Source organism: Brienomyrus brachyistius, unplaced genomic scaffold (assembly GCF_023856365.1).
Source record: "Brienomyrus brachyistius isolate T26 unplaced genomic scaffold, BBRACH_0.4 scaffold32, whole genome shotgun sequence".
Classification (NCBI taxonomy): Eukaryota; Metazoa; Chordata; class Actinopteri; order Osteoglossiformes; family Mormyridae; genus Brienomyrus; species Brienomyrus brachyistius.
Genome location: NW_026042307.1, coordinates 4,010,057 through 4,024,606, shown reverse-complemented (window position 1 = coordinate 4,024,606; position 14,550 = coordinate 4,010,057). Strand labels below are relative to the sequence as shown.

Genomic DNA, 14,550 nt, shown 5'->3' with positions numbered 1-14,550 from the left:
GAGATGGGCTCCAAAGAAAGAGGCAGAAAACGGCAAGAGTGGAGCTCTCGGTTCTGCCGGAATAGCTCAGTTGGGAGAGCGTTAGACTGAAGATCTAAAGGTCCCTGGTTCAATCCCGGGTTCTGGCAGCACGTGACGTGAGTCTTGGAGCTCGTCTCCGCCTTGGGCTGCGACGTACCCGCTGGTTCCATGGTGTAATGGTTAGCACTCTGGGCTCTGAATCCAGCGATCCGAGTTCAAATCTCGGTGGGACCTGTCATGGGCTCAGTTTTGCGCCCCAAGGCGCACTCTTGCCCAAAAACGTTTCTTTTGCACTTTTTGCATGTGGTGTAGCCGACCTTTTCTGCCGCTTGGCCGGTTAGCTCAACTGGTTAGAGCGTGGTGCTAATAACGCCAAGGTCATGGGTTCGATCCCCATACGGGCCACGCTTTCTCTTTCTCCCGGTGGTCGGAGTGCTTGGAGATCAGAGGTAGGGAAAATGAAAATGTCCGACGTGATGATAAGTACACAGTCGTGCCAGATTCACCTGCGTTGTGGTGAGAAAAATAAATGGAGGATACACGCATTTCTCTTAGCTGACAATTCTGCAGCAAGTGGACTGGCAAAGTGTACGTCTACATACACAATTTGCTCAAAGAGCGTAGTAGTTCTTGAAGAAAAATCCAACCCGCACTGTAAAACCATGCTGCCTTCTGATGTTGTTTACAAGTTTCTGATGGAACGAGCTTTTTTGGAGGCATTTATTGGAAAAGTCGACGGAGTTGTCAAGCATCCCGAAGCAGCACTTCCACTAGAAGGTCCCAGAGTTCTTGTGCTTCAAGCACTTCAATTTATAAATACTCCGTTGATCTTAACAGTTGTGTGAAATGAGCTGTCATCACTCCGTTTTTGCTTTAGCAATTTTTCCGGTCTTTCGGCGGAAAGCCGGTCTCGTGTGTTTGCATGGGTGGTTCAGTGGTAGAATTCTCGCCTGCCACGCGGGAGGCCCGGGTTCGATTCCCGGCCAATGCAAAGCGGCTCTTTTAATAACTGTACACTCAGCGCTGAACTCCAGCTAATTCAGTCTTATCTCAAGACAGGTACTCCACATTTCCGCTCAACCCCTGGCAAGCGGAGCCCTGAGGCTGGCTCATTACAGTTCCCCTAGCTAAAAACTACACAGAGGCATCTCAGCTTCACACTTCTGACCGCCTTCTTGCCCATCCTTGCATCTGTGCACTTTCTCACACATTCCACTGTCTGACATATTGTCTTTGTTGAGCAACAGTCTCGTGTTAGCTTGAGAAGAGCCTCTCACCTGACTCGTGTACCGTACTATGGCTTAAAATCGGACACTTCTCATAGCTTGCTGCTGCTCCAGGTTGACATTCACTGCATGTGGCTCAGGTGGGGAGATGGGCTCCAAAGAAAGAGGCAGAAAACGGCAAGAGTGGAGCTCACGGTTGTGCCGGAATAGCTCAGTTGGGAGAGCGTTAGACTGAAGATCTAAAGGTCCCTGGTTCAATCCCGGGTTTTGGCAGCACGTGACGTGAGTCTTGGAGCTCGTCTCCGCCTTGGGCTGCGATGTACCCGCTGGTTCCATGGTGTAATGGTTAGCACTCTGGGCTCTGAATCCAGCGATCCGAGTTCAAATCTCGGTGGGACCTGTCATGGGCTCAGTTTTGCGCCCCAAGGCGCACTCTTGCCCAAAAACGTTTATTTTGCACTTTTTGCATGTGGTGTAGCCGACCTTTTCTGCCGCTTGGCCGGTTAGCTCAGCTGGTTAGAGCGCGGTGCTAATAACGCCAAGGTCATGGGTTCGATCCCCATACGGGCCACGCTTTCTCTTTCTCCCGGTGGTCGGAGTGCTTGGAGATCAGAGGTAAGGAAAATAAAACAGTCCGACGTGATTATAAGAACACAGTCGTGCCAGATTCACCTGCGTCGTGGTTAGAAAAAGAAATGGAGGATACACGCATTTCTCTTAGCTGACAATTCTGCAGCAAGTGGACTGGCAAAGTGTACGTCTACATACACAATTTGCTCAAAGAGCGTAGTAGTTCTTGAAGAAAAATCCAACCCGCACTGTAAAACCATGCTGCCTTCTGATGTTGTTTACAACTTTCTGATGGAACGAGCTTTTTTGGAGGCATTTATTGGAAAAGTCGTCGGAGTTGTCAAGCATCCCGAAGCAGCACTTCCACTAGAAGGTCCCAGAGTTCTTGTGCTTCAAGCACTTCAATTTATAAATACTCCGTTGATCTTAACAGTTGTGTGAAATGAGCTGTCATCACTCCGTTTTTGCTTTAGCAATTTTTCCGGTCTTTCGGCGGAAAGCCGGTCTCGTGTGTTTGCATGGGTGGTTCAGTGGTAGAATTCTCGCCTGCCACGCGGGAGGCCCGGGTTCGATTCCCGGCCAATGCAAAGCGGCTCTTTTAATAACTGTACACTCAGCGCTGAACTCCAGCTAATTCAGTCTTATCTCAAGACAGGTACTCCACATTTCCGCTCAACCCCTGGCAAGCGGAGCCCTGAGGCTGGCTCATTACAGTTCCCCTAGCTAAAAACTACACAGAGGCATCTCAGCTTCACACTTCTGACCGCCTTCTTGCCCATCCTTGCATCTGTGCACTTTCTCACACATTCCACTGTCTGACATATTGTCTTTGTTGAGCAACAGTCTCGTGTTAGCTTGAGAAGAGCCTCTCACCTGACTCGTGTACCGTACTATGGCTTAAAATCGGACACTTCTCATAGCTTGCTGCTGCTCCAGGTTGACATTCACTGCATGTGGCTCAGGTGGGGAGATGGGCTCCAAAGAAAGAGGCAGAAAACGGCAAGAGTGGAGCTCTCGGTTCTGCCGGAATAGCTCAGTTGGTAGAGCGTTAGACTGAAGATCTAAAGGTCCCTGGTTCAATCCCGGGTTCTGGCAGCACGTGACGTGAGTCTTGGAGCTCGTCTCCGCCTTGGGCTGCGACGTACCCGCTGGTTCCATGGTGTAATGGTTAGCACTCTGGGCTCTGAATCCAGCGATCCGAGTTCAAATCTCGGTGGGACCTGTCATGGGCTCAGTTTTGCGCCCCAAGGCGCACTCTTGCCCAAAAACGTTTCTTTTGCACTTTTTGCATGTGGTGTAGCCGACCTTTTCTGCCGCTTGGCCGGTTAGCTCAGCTGGTTAGAGCGTGGTGCTAATAACGCCAAGGTCATGGGTTCGATCCCCATACGGGCCACGCTTTCTCTTTCTCCCGGTGGTCGGAGTGCTTGGAGATCAGAGGTAGGGAAAATGAAAATGTCCGACGTGATGATAAGTACACAGTCGTGCCAGATTCACCTGCGTTGTGGTGAGAAAAATAAATGGAGGATACACGCATTTCTCTTAGCTGACAATTCTGCAGCAAGTGGACTGGCAAAGTGTACGTCTACATACACAATTTGCTCAAAGAGCGTAGTAGTTCTTGAAGAAAAATCCAACCCGCACTGTAAAACCATGCTGCCTTCTGATGTTGTTTACAACTTTCTGATGGAACGAGCTTTTTTGGAGGCATTTATTGGAAAAGTCGACGGAGTTGTCAAGCATCCCGAAGCAGCACTTCCACTAGAAGGTCCCAGAGTTCTTGTGCTTCAAGCACTTCAATTTATAAATACTCCGTTGATCTTAAAAGTTGTGTGAAATGAGCTGTCATCACTCCGTTTTTGCTTTAGCAATTTTTCCGGTCTTTCGGCGGAAAGCCGGTCTCGTGTGTTTGCATGGGTGGTTCAGTGGTAGAATTCTCGCCTGCCACGCGGGAGGCCCGGGTTCGATTCCCGGCCAATGCAAAGCGGCTCTTTTAATAACTGTACACTCAGCGCTGAACTCCAGCTAATTCAGTCTTATCTCAAGACAGGTACTCCACATTTCCGCTCAACCCCTGGCAAGCGGAGCCCTGAGGCTGGCTCATTACAGTTCCCCTAGCTAAAAACTACACAGAGGCATCTCAGCTTCACACTTCTGACCGCCTTCTTGCCCATCCTTGCAACTGTGCACTTTCTCACACATTCCACTGTCTGACATATTGTCTTTGTTGAGCAACAGTCTCGTGTTAGCTTGAGAAGAGCCTCTCACCTGACTCGTGTACCGTACTATGGCTTAAAATCGGACACTTCTCATAGCTTGCTGCTGCTCCAGGTTGACATTCACTGCATGTGGCTCAGGTGGGGAGATGGGCTCCAAAGAAAGAGGCAGAAAACGGCAAGAGTGGAGCTCACGGTTGTGCCGGAATAGCTCAGTTGGGAGAGCGTTAGACTGAAGATCTAAAGGTCCCTGGTTCAATCCCGGGTTCTGGCAGCACGTGACGTGAGTCTTGGAGCTCGTCTCCGCCTTGGGCTGCGATTTACCCGCTGGTTCCATGGTGTAATGGTTAGCACTCTGGGCTCTGAATCCAGCGATCCGAGTTCAAATCTCGGTGAGACCTGTCATGGGCTCAGTTTTGCGCCCCAAGGCGCACTCTTGCCCAAAAACGTTTCTTTTGCACTTTTTGCATGTGGTGTAGCCGACCTTTTCTGCCGCTTGGCCGGTTAGCTCAGCTGGTTAGAGCGTGGTGCTAATAACGCCAAGGTCATGGGTTCGATCCCCATACGGGCCACGCTTTCTCTTTCTCCCGGTGGTCGGAGTGCTTGGAGATCAGAGGTAGGGAAAATGAAAATGTCCGACGTGATGATAAGTACACAGTCGTGCCAGATTCACCTGCGTTGTGGTGAGAAAAATAAATGGAGGATACACGCATTTCTCTTAGCTGACAATTCTGCAGCAAGTGGACTGGCAAAGTGTACGTCTACATACACAATTTGCTCAAAGAGCGTAGTAGTTCTTGAAGAAAAATCCAACCCGCACTGTAAAACCATGCTGCCTTCTGATGTTGTTTACAACTTTCTGATGGAACGAGCTTTTTTGGAGGCATTTATTGGAAAAGTCGACGGAGTTGTCAAGCATCCCGAAGCAGCACTTCCACTAGAAGGTCCCAGAGTTCTTGTGCTTCAAGCACTTCAATTTATAAATACTCCGTTGATCTTAAAAGTTGTGTGAAATGAGCTGTCATCACTCCGTTTTTGCTTTAGCAATTTTTCCGGTCTTTCGGCGGAAAGCCGGTCTCGTGTGTTTGCATGGGTGGTTCAGTGGTAGAATTCTCGCCTGCCACGCGGGAGGCCCGGGTTCGATTCCCGGCCAATGCAAAGCGGCTCTTTTAATAACTGTACACTCAGCGCTGAACTCCAGCTAATTCAGTCTTATCTCAAGACAGGTACTCCACATTTCCGCTCAACCCCTGGCAAGCGGAGCCCTGAGGCTGGCTCATTACAGTTCCCCTAGCTAAAAACTACACAGAGGCATCTCAGCTTCACACTTCTGACCGCCTTCTTGCCCATCCTTGCAACTGTGCACTTTCTCACACATTCCACTGTCTGACATATTGTCTTTGTTGAGCAACAGTCTCGTGTTAGCTTGAGAAGAGCCTCTCACCTGACTCGTGTACCGTACTATGGCTTAAAATCGGACACTTCTCATAGCTTGCTGCTGCTCCAGGTTGACATTCACTGCATGTGGCTCAGGTGGGGAGATGGGCTCCAAAGAAAGAGGCAGAAAACGGCAAGAGTGGAGCTCACGGTTGTGCCGGAATAGCTCAGTTGGGAGAGCGTTAGACTGAAGATCTAAAGGTCCCTGGTTCAATCCCGGGTTCTGGCAGCACGTGACGTGAGTCTTGGAGCTCGTCTCCGCCTTGGGCTGCGATGTACCCGCTGGTTCCATGGTGTAATGGTTAGCACTCTGGGCTCTGAATCCAGCGATCCGAGTTCAAATCTCGGTGAGACCTGTCATGGGCTCAGTTTTGCGCCCCAAGGCGCACTCTTGCCCAAAAACGTTTCTTTTGCACTTTTTGCATGTGGTGTAGCCGACCTTTTCTGCCGCTTGGCCGGTTAGCTCAGCTGGTTAGAGCGTGGTGCTAATAACGCCAAGGTCATGGGTTCGATCCCCATACGGGCCACGCTTTCTCTTTCTCCCGGTGGTCAGAGTGCTTGGAGATCAGAGGTAAGGAAAATGAAAGTGTCCGACGTGATAATAAGAACACAGTCGTGCCATATTCACCTGCGTCGTGGTGAGAAAAAGAAATGGAGGATACATGCATTTCTCTTAGCTGACAATTCTGCAGCAAGTGGACTGGCAAAGTGTACGTCTACATACACAATTTGCTCAAAGAGCGTAGTAGTTCTTGAAGAAAAATCCAACCCGCACTGTAAAACCATGCTGCCTTCTGGTGTTGTTTACAACTTTCTGATGGAACGAGCTTTTTTGGAGGCATTTATTGGAAAAGTCGAAGGAGTTGTCAAGCATCCCGAAGCAGCACTTCCACTAGAAGGTCCCAGAGTTCTTGTGCTTCAAGCACTTCAATTTATAAATACTCCGTTGATCTTAACAGTTGTGTGAAATGAGCTGTCATCACTCCGTTTTTGCTTTAGCAATTTTTCCGGTCTTTCGGCGGAAAGCCGGTCTCGTGTGTTTGCATGGGTGGTTCAGTGGTAGAATTCTCGCCTGCCACGCGGGAGGCCCGGGTTCGATTCCCGGCCAATGCAAAGCGGCTCTTTTAATAACTGTACACTCAGCGCTGAACTCCAGCTAATTCAGTCTTATCTCAAGACAGGTACTCCACATTTCCGCTCAACCCCTGGCAAGCGGAGCCCTGAGGCTGGCTCATTACAGTTCCCCTAGCTAAAAACTACACAGAGGCATCTCAGCTTCACACTTCTGACCGCCTTCTTGCCCATCCTTGCATCTGTGCACTTTCTCACACATTCCACTGTCTGACATATTGTCTTTGTTGAGCAACAGTCTCGTGTTAGCTTGAGAAGAGCCTCTCACCTGACTCGTGTACCGTACTATGGCTTAAAATCGGACACTTCTCATAGCTTGCTGCTGCTCCAGGTTGACATTCACTGCATGTGGCTCAGGTGGGGAGATGGGCTCCAAAGAAAGAGGCAGAAAACGGCAAGAGTGGAGCTCACAGTTGTGCCGGAATAGCTCAGTTGGGAGAGCGTTAGACTGAAGATCTAAAGGTCTCTGGTTCAATCCCGGGTTCTGGCAGCACGTGACGTGAGTCTTGGAGCTCGTCTCCGCCTTGGGCTGCAATTTACCCGCTGGTTCCATGGTGTAATGGTTAGCACTCTGGGCTCTGAATCCAGCGATCTGAGTTCAAATCTCGGTGAGACCTGTCATGGGCTCAGTTTTGCGCCCCAAGGCGCACTCTTGCCCAAAAACGTTTCTTTTGCACTTTTTGCATGTGGTGTAGCCGACCTTTTCTGCCGCTTGGCCGGTTAGCTCAGCTGGTTAGAGCGTGGTGCTAATAACGCCAAGGTCATGGGTTCGATCCCCGTACGGGCCACGCTTTCTCTTTCTCCCGGTGGTCGGAGTGCTTGGAGATCAGAGGTAAGGAAAATGAAAGTGTCCGATGTGATGATAAGAACACAGTCGTGCCAGATTCACCTGCGTCGTGGTGAGAAAAAGAAATGGAGGATACACGCATTTCTCTTAGCTGACAATTCTGCAGCAAGTGGACTGGCAAAGTGTACGTCTACATACACAATTTGCTCAAAGAGCGTAGTAGTTCTTGAAGAAAAATCCAACCCGCACTGTAAAACCATGCTGCCTTCTGATGTTGTTTACAACTTTCTGATGGAACGAGCTTTTTTGGAGGCATTTATTGGAAAAGTCGACGGAGTTGTCAAGCATCCCGAAGCAGCACTTCCACTAGAAGGTCCCAGAGTTCTTGTGCTTCAATCACTTCAATTTATAAATACTCCGTTGATCTTAACAGTTGTGTGAAATGAGCTGTCATCACTCCGTTTTTGCTTTAGCAATTTTTCCGGTCTTTCCGCGGAAAGCCGGTCTCGTGTGTTTGCATGGGTGGTTCAGTGGTAGAATTCTCGCCTGCCACGCGGGAGGCCCGGGTTCGATTCCCGGCCAATGCAAAGCGGCTCTTTTAATAACTGTACACTCAGCGCTGAACTCCAGCTAATTCAGTCTTATCTCAAGACAGGTACTCCACATTTCCGCTCAACCCCTGGCAAGCGGAGCCCTGAGGCTGGCTCATTACAGTTCCCCTAGCTAAAAACTACACAGAGGCATCTCAGCTTCACACTTCTGACCGCCTTCTTGCCCATCCTTGCATCTGTGCACTTTCTCACACATTCCACTGTCTGACATATTGTCTTTGTTGAGCAACAGTCTCGTGTTAGCTTGAGAAGAGCCTCTCACCTGACTCGTGTACCGTACTATGGCTTAAAATCGGACACTTCTCATAGCTTGCTGCTGCTCCAGGTTGACATTCACTGCATGTGGCTCAGGTGGGGAGATGGGCTCCAAAGAAAGAGGCAGAAAACGGCAAGAGTGGAGCTCTCGGTTCTGCCGGAATAGCTCAGTTGGGAGAGCGTTAGACTGAAGATCTAAAGGTCCCTGGTTCAATCCCAGGTTCTGGCAGCACGTGACGTGAGTCTTGGAGCTCGTCTCCGCCTTGGGCTGCGATGTACCCGCTGGTTCCATGGTGTAATGGTTAGCACTCTGGGCTCTGAATCCAGCGATCCGAGTTCAAATCTCGGTGGGACCTGTCATGGGCTCAGTTTTGCGCCCCAAGGCGCACTCTTGCCCAAAAACGTTTCTTTTGCACTTTTTGCATGTGGTGTAGCCGACCTTTTCTGCCGCTTGGCCGGTTAGCTCAGCTGGTTAGAGCGTGGTGCTAATAACGCCAAGGTCATGGGTTCGATCCCCGTACGGGCCACGCTTTCTCTTTCTCCCGGTGGTCGGAGTGCTTGGAGATCAGAGGTAAGGAAAATGAAAGTGTCCGATGTGATGATAAGAACACAGTCGTGCCAGATTCACCTGCGTCGTGGTGAGAAAAAGAAATGGAGGATACACGCATTTCTCTTAGCTGACAATTCTGCAGCAAGTGGACTGGCAAAGTGTACGTCTACATACACAATTTGCTCAAAGAGCGTAGTAGTTCTTGAAGAAAAATCCAACCCGCACTGTAAAACCATGCTGCCTTCTGGTGTTGTTTACAACTTTCTGATGGAACGAGCTTTTTTGGAGGCATTTATTGGAAAAGTCGACGGAGTTGTCAAGCATCCCGAAGCAGCACTTCCACTAGAAGGTCCCAGAGTTCTTGTGCTTCAAGCACTTCAATTTATAAATACTCCGTTGATCTTAACAGTTGTGTGAAATGAGCTGTCATCACTCCGTTTTTGCTTTAGCAATTTTTCCGGTCTTTCGGCGGAAAGCTGGTCTCGTGTGTTTGCATGGGTGGTTCAGTGGTAGAATTCTCACCTGCCACGCGGGAGGCCCGGGTTCGATTCCCGGCCAATGCAAAGTGGCTCTTTTAATAACTGTACACTCAGCGCTGAACTCCAGCTAATTCAGTCTTATCTCAAGACAGGTACTCCACATTTCCGCTCAACCCCTGGCAAGCGGAGCCCTGAGGCTGGCTCATTACAGTTCCCCTAGCTAAAAACTACACAGAGGCATCTCAGCTTCACACTTCTGACCGCCTTCTTGCCCATCCTTGCATCTGTGCACTTTCTCACACATTCCACTGTCTGACATATTGTCTTTGTTGAGCAACAGTCTCGTGTTAGCTTGAGAAGAGCCTCTCACCTGACTCGTGTACCGTACTATGGCTTAAAATCGGACACTTCTCATAGCTTGCTGCTGCTCCAGGTTGACATTCACTGCATGTGGCTCAGGTGGGGAGATGGGCTCCAAAGAAAGAGGCAGAAAACGGCAAGAGTGGAGCTCTCGGTTCTGCCGGAATAGCTCAGTTGGGAGAGCGTTAGACTGAAGATCTAAAGGTCCCTGGTTCAATCCCAGGTTCTGGCAGCACGTGACGTGAGTCTTGGAGCTCGTCTCCGCCTTGGGCTGCGATGTACCCGCTGGTTCCATGGTGTAATGGTTAGCACTCTGGGCTCTGAATCCAGCGATCCGAGTTCAAATCTCGGTGGGACCTGTCATGGGCTCAGTTTTGCGCCCCAAGGCGCACTCTTGCCCAAAAACGTTTCTTTTGCACTTTTTGCATGTGGTGTAGCCGACCTTTTCTGCCGCTTGGCCGGTTAGCTCAGCTGGTTAGAGCGTGGTGCTAATAACGCCAAGATCATGGGTTCGATCCCCGTACGGGCCACGCTTTCTCTTTCTCCCGGTGGTCGGAGTGCTTGGAGATCAGAGGTAAGGAAAATGAAAGTGTCCGATGTGATGATAAGAACACAGTCGTGCCAGATTCACCTGCGTCGTGGTGAGAAAAAGAAATGGAGGATACACGCATTTCTCTTAGCTGACAATTCTGCAGCAAGTGGACTGGCAAAGTGTACGTCTACATACACAATTTGCTCAAAGAGCGTAGTAGTTCTTGAAGAAAAATCCAACCCGCACTGTAAAACCATGCTGCCTTCTGATGTTGTTTACAACTTTCTGATGGAACAAGCTTTTTTGGAGGCATTTATTGGAAAAGTCGACGGAGTTGTCAAGCATCCCGAAGCAGCACTTCCACTAGAAGGTCCCAGAGTTCTTGTGCTTCAAGCACTTCAATTTATAAATACTCCGTTGATCTTAACAGTTGTGTGAAATGAGCTGTCATCACTCCGTTTTTGCTTTAGCAATTTTTCCGGTTTTTCGGCGGAAAGCTGGTCTCGTGTGTTTGCATGGGTGGTTCAGTGGTAGAATTCTCACCTGCCACGCGGGAGGCCCGGGTTCGATTCCCGGCCAATGCAAAGTGGCTCTTTTAATAACTGTACACTCAGCGCTGAACTCCAGCTAATTCAGTCTTATCTCAAGACAGGTACTCCACATTTCCGCTCAACCCCTGGCAAGCGGAGCCCTGAGGCTGGCTCATTACAGTTCCCCTAGCTAAAAACTACACAGAGGCATCTCAGCTTCACACTTCTGACCGCCTTCTTGCCCATCCTTGCATCTGTGCACTTTCTCACACATTCCACTGTCTGACATATTGTCTTTGTTGAGCAACAGTCTCGTGTTAGCTTGAGAAGAGCCTCTCACCTGACTCGTGTACCGTACTATGGCTTAAAATCGGACACTTCTCATAGCTTGCTGCTGCTCCAGGTTGACATTCACTGCATGTGGCTCAGGTGGGGAGATGGGCTCCAAAGAAAGAGGCAGAAAACGGCAAGAGTGGAGCTCTCGGTTCTGCCGGAATAGCTCAGTTGGGAGAGCGTTAGACTGAAGATCTAAAGGTCCCTGGTTCAATCCCAGGTTCTGGCAGCACGTGACGTGAGTCTTGGAGCTCGTCTCCGCCTTGGGCTGCGATGTACCCGCTGGTTCCATGGTGTAATGGTTAGCACTCTGGGCTCTGAATCCAGCGATCCGAGTTCAAATCTCGGTGGGACCTGTCATGGGCTCAGTTTTGCGCCCCAAGGCGCACTCTTGCCCAAAAACGTTTCTTTTGCACTTTTTGCATGTGGTGTAGCCGACCTTTTCTGCCGCTTGGCCGGTTAGCTCAGCTGGTTAGAGCGTGGTGCTAATAACGCCAAGGTCATGGGTGCGATCCCCATACGGGCCACGCTTTCTCTTTCTCCCGGTGGTCGGAGTGCTTGGAGATCAGAGGTAGGGAAAATGAAAGTGTCCGACGTGATGATAAGAACACAGTCGTGCCAGATTCACCTGCGTCGTGGTGAGAAAAAGAAATGGAGGATACACGCATTTCTCTTAGCTGACAATTCTGCAGCAAGTGGACTGGCAAAGTGTACGTCTACATACACAATTTGCTCAAAGAGCGTAGTAGTTCTTGAAGAAAAATCCAACCCGCACTGTAAAACCATGCTGCCTTCTGATGTTGTTTACAACTTTCTGATGGAACGAGCTTTTTTGGAGGCATTTATTGGAAAAGTCGACGGAGTTGTCAAGCATCCCGAAGCAGCACTTCCACTAGAAGGTCCCAGAGTTCTTGTGCTTCAAGCACTTCAATTTATAAATACTCCGTTGATCTTAACAGTTGTGTGAAATGAGCTGTCATCACTCCGTTTTTGCTTTAGCAATTTTTCCGGTCTTTCGGCGGAAAGCTGGTCTCGTGTGTTTGCATGGGTGGTTCAGTGGTAGAATTCTCGCCTGCCACGCGGGAGGCCCGGGTTCCATTCCCGGCCAATGCAAAGCGGCTCTTTTAATAACTGTACACTCAGCGCTGAACTCCAGCTAATTCAGTCTTATCTCAAGACAGGTACTCCACATTTCCGCTCAACCCCTGGCAAGCGGAGCCCTGAGGCTGGCTCATTACAGTTCCCCTAGCTAAAAACTACACAGAGGCATCTCAGCTTCACACTTCTGACCGCCTTCTTGCCCATCCTTGCATCTGTGCACTTTCTCACACATTCCACTGTCTGACATATTGTCTTTGTTGAGCAACAGTCTCGTGTTAGCTTGAGAAGAGCCTCTCACCTGACTCGTGTACCGTACTATGGCTTAAAATCGGACACTTCTCATAGCTTGCTGCTGCTCCAGGTTGACATTCACTGCATGTGGCTCAGGTGGGGAGATGGGCTCCAAAGAAAGAGGCAGAAAACGGCAAGAGTGGAGCTCACGGTTGTGCCGGAATAGCTCAGTTGGGAGAGCGTTAGACTGAAGATCTAAAGGTCCCTGGTTCAATCCCGGGTTCTGGCAGCACGTGACGTGAGTCTTGGAGCTCGTCTCCGCCTTGGGCTGCGATGTACCCGCTGGTTCCATGGTGTAATGGTTAGCATTCTGGGCTCTGAATCCAGCGATCCGAGTTCAAATCTCGGTGGGACCTGTCATGGGCTCAGTTTTGCGCCCCAAGGCGCACTCTTGCCCAAAAACGTTTCTTTTGCACTTTTTGCATGTGGTGTAGCCGACCTTTTCTGCCGCTTGGCCGGTTAGCTCAGCTGGTTAGAGCATGGTGCTAATAACGCCAAGGTCATGGGTTCGATCCCTGTACGGGCCACACTTTCTCTTTCTCCCGGTGGTCGGAGTGCTTGGAGATCAGAGGTAAGGAAAATGAAAGTGTCCGACGTGATTATAAGAACACAGTCGTGCCATATTCACCTGCGTCGTAGTGAGAAAAAGAAATGGAGGATACATGCATTTCTCTTAGCTGACAATTCTGCAGCAAGTGGACTGGCAAAGTGTACGTCTACATACACAATTTGCTCAAAGAGCGTAGTAGTTCTTGAAGAAAAATCCAACCCGCACTGTAAAACCATGCTGCCTTCTGGTGTTGTTTACAACTTTCTGATGGAACGAGGTTTTTTGGAGGCATTTATTGGAAAAGTCGACGGAGTTGTCAAGCATCCCGAAGCAGCACTTCCACTAGAAGGTCCCAGAGTTCTTGTGCTTCAAGCACTTCAATTTATAAATACTCCGTTGATCTTAACAGTTGTGTGAAATGAGCTGTCATCACTCCGTTTTTGCTTTAGCAATTTTTCCGGTCTTTCGGCGGAAAGCCGGTATCGTGTGTTTGCATGGGTGGTTCAGTGGTAGAATTCTCGCCTGCCACACGGGGGCCGGTCGCGTATAGCCATAACACAGTGGCAGCCAATGAAATTGAAGGATTTTTTTTGCGAAGCGAAGAGACCCTCCCCGGCGCTGCAAAATCTCCGTTAATGATTTTTTTTCTGATACATTTCAAGTTAGATTGAAATGCTAATCATTTTGAGGCATGTTTTCAAAAAAGCATGAACAAATTTCTCCATTTCTTGTAATCACATTCATCCATTATTCTTCGTTTTCTTGATATTGATGTATTTAATAAACAGCTTAAAACTATGGTTACAATTTTATTTATTTATTTATTTATGTCGCTGTGGTAATTAAACAGACATAGACAGTTATGAATAAAATGTATTGTTTATTGAGTCTATTTACACAGAAAGAGACAAGTACTCAGGTTCTCATACTCAGGGGTATGATAAGATATACATCCATCCATCCATCCATTTTCCAAACCGCTTATTCTACTGAGTCACGGGGGTCCGGAGCCTATCCCGGAAGCAATGGGCACGAGGCAGGGAACAACCCAGGATGGGGGGCCAGCCCATCGCAGGGCACACTCACACACCATTCACTCTCACATGCACACCTATGGGCAATTTAGCAACTCCAATTAGCCTCAGCATGTTTTTGGACTGTGGGGGGAAACCGGAGTACCCCCCACGACGACATGGGGAGAACATGCAAACTCCACACACATGTGACACAGGCGGCGACTCAAACCTGGGTCCCAGAGGTGTGAGGCAACAGTGCTAACCACTGCACCACCATGCCACCCCCAAGATATACATTACCGCTCAAAAGTTTGGGATCACATGCAAATTTCTTTGTTTTCCAAAGAAAAACACATTTCTGCATCTTTTTGCCTCGGTCTCAAAAGGCACCAAGCTAGAACCGGCCCCGTGTTAGTGGAAACGGGGCTTGTGACTTGTACTCATGCATAATATTCTGCGGGTCGCTCAGCAGCGCAGCATATGAAACTAGACTCGGATTGTAAGTGTGTAGTTTTGATAATTGATGTATGGATGGATGGATCCTTAATAAGAGATAT

General features: G+C 49.2%; 8 non-coding genes across 8 annotated transcripts; all 8 read left to right on the top strand.

Moving 5' to 3' along the window:
- Positions 1–55: 55 nt before the first annotated feature.
- On the top strand, positions 56–128 carry trnaf-gaa (transfer RNA phenylalanine (anticodon GAA)). Its single transcript has one exon. It is a non-coding gene; the product is annotated as a tRNA-Phe (tRNA).
- Positions 129–2,839: 2,711 nt separating this feature from the next.
- Positions 2,840–2,912, top strand: trnaf-gaa (transfer RNA phenylalanine (anticodon GAA)). The gene has a single exon. It is a non-coding gene; the product is annotated as a tRNA-Phe (tRNA).
- Positions 2,913–4,231: 1,319 nt separating this feature from the next.
- On the top strand, positions 4,232–4,304 carry trnaf-gaa (transfer RNA phenylalanine (anticodon GAA)). The gene has a single exon. It is a non-coding gene; the product is annotated as a tRNA-Phe (tRNA).
- A 1,319-nt stretch (positions 4,305–5,623) lies between these two features.
- On the top strand, positions 5,624–5,696 carry trnaf-gaa (transfer RNA phenylalanine (anticodon GAA)). Its single transcript has one exon. It is a non-coding gene; the product is annotated as a tRNA-Phe (tRNA).
- Positions 5,697–8,407: 2,711 nt separating this feature from the next.
- trnaf-gaa (transfer RNA phenylalanine (anticodon GAA)) lies at positions 8,408–8,480 on the top strand. Its single transcript has one exon. It is a non-coding gene; the product is annotated as a tRNA-Phe (tRNA).
- Positions 8,481–9,799: 1,319 nt separating this feature from the next.
- Positions 9,800–9,872, top strand: trnaf-gaa (transfer RNA phenylalanine (anticodon GAA)). The gene has a single exon. It is a non-coding gene; the product is annotated as a tRNA-Phe (tRNA).
- A 1,319-nt stretch (positions 9,873–11,191) lies between these two features.
- Positions 11,192–11,264, top strand: trnaf-gaa (transfer RNA phenylalanine (anticodon GAA)). The gene has a single exon. It is a non-coding gene; the product is annotated as a tRNA-Phe (tRNA).
- A 1,319-nt stretch (positions 11,265–12,583) lies between these two features.
- trnaf-gaa (transfer RNA phenylalanine (anticodon GAA)) lies at positions 12,584–12,656 on the top strand. Its single transcript has one exon. It is a non-coding gene; the product is annotated as a tRNA-Phe (tRNA).
- The last annotated feature ends 1,894 nt before the right edge of the window (positions 12,657–14,550 follow it).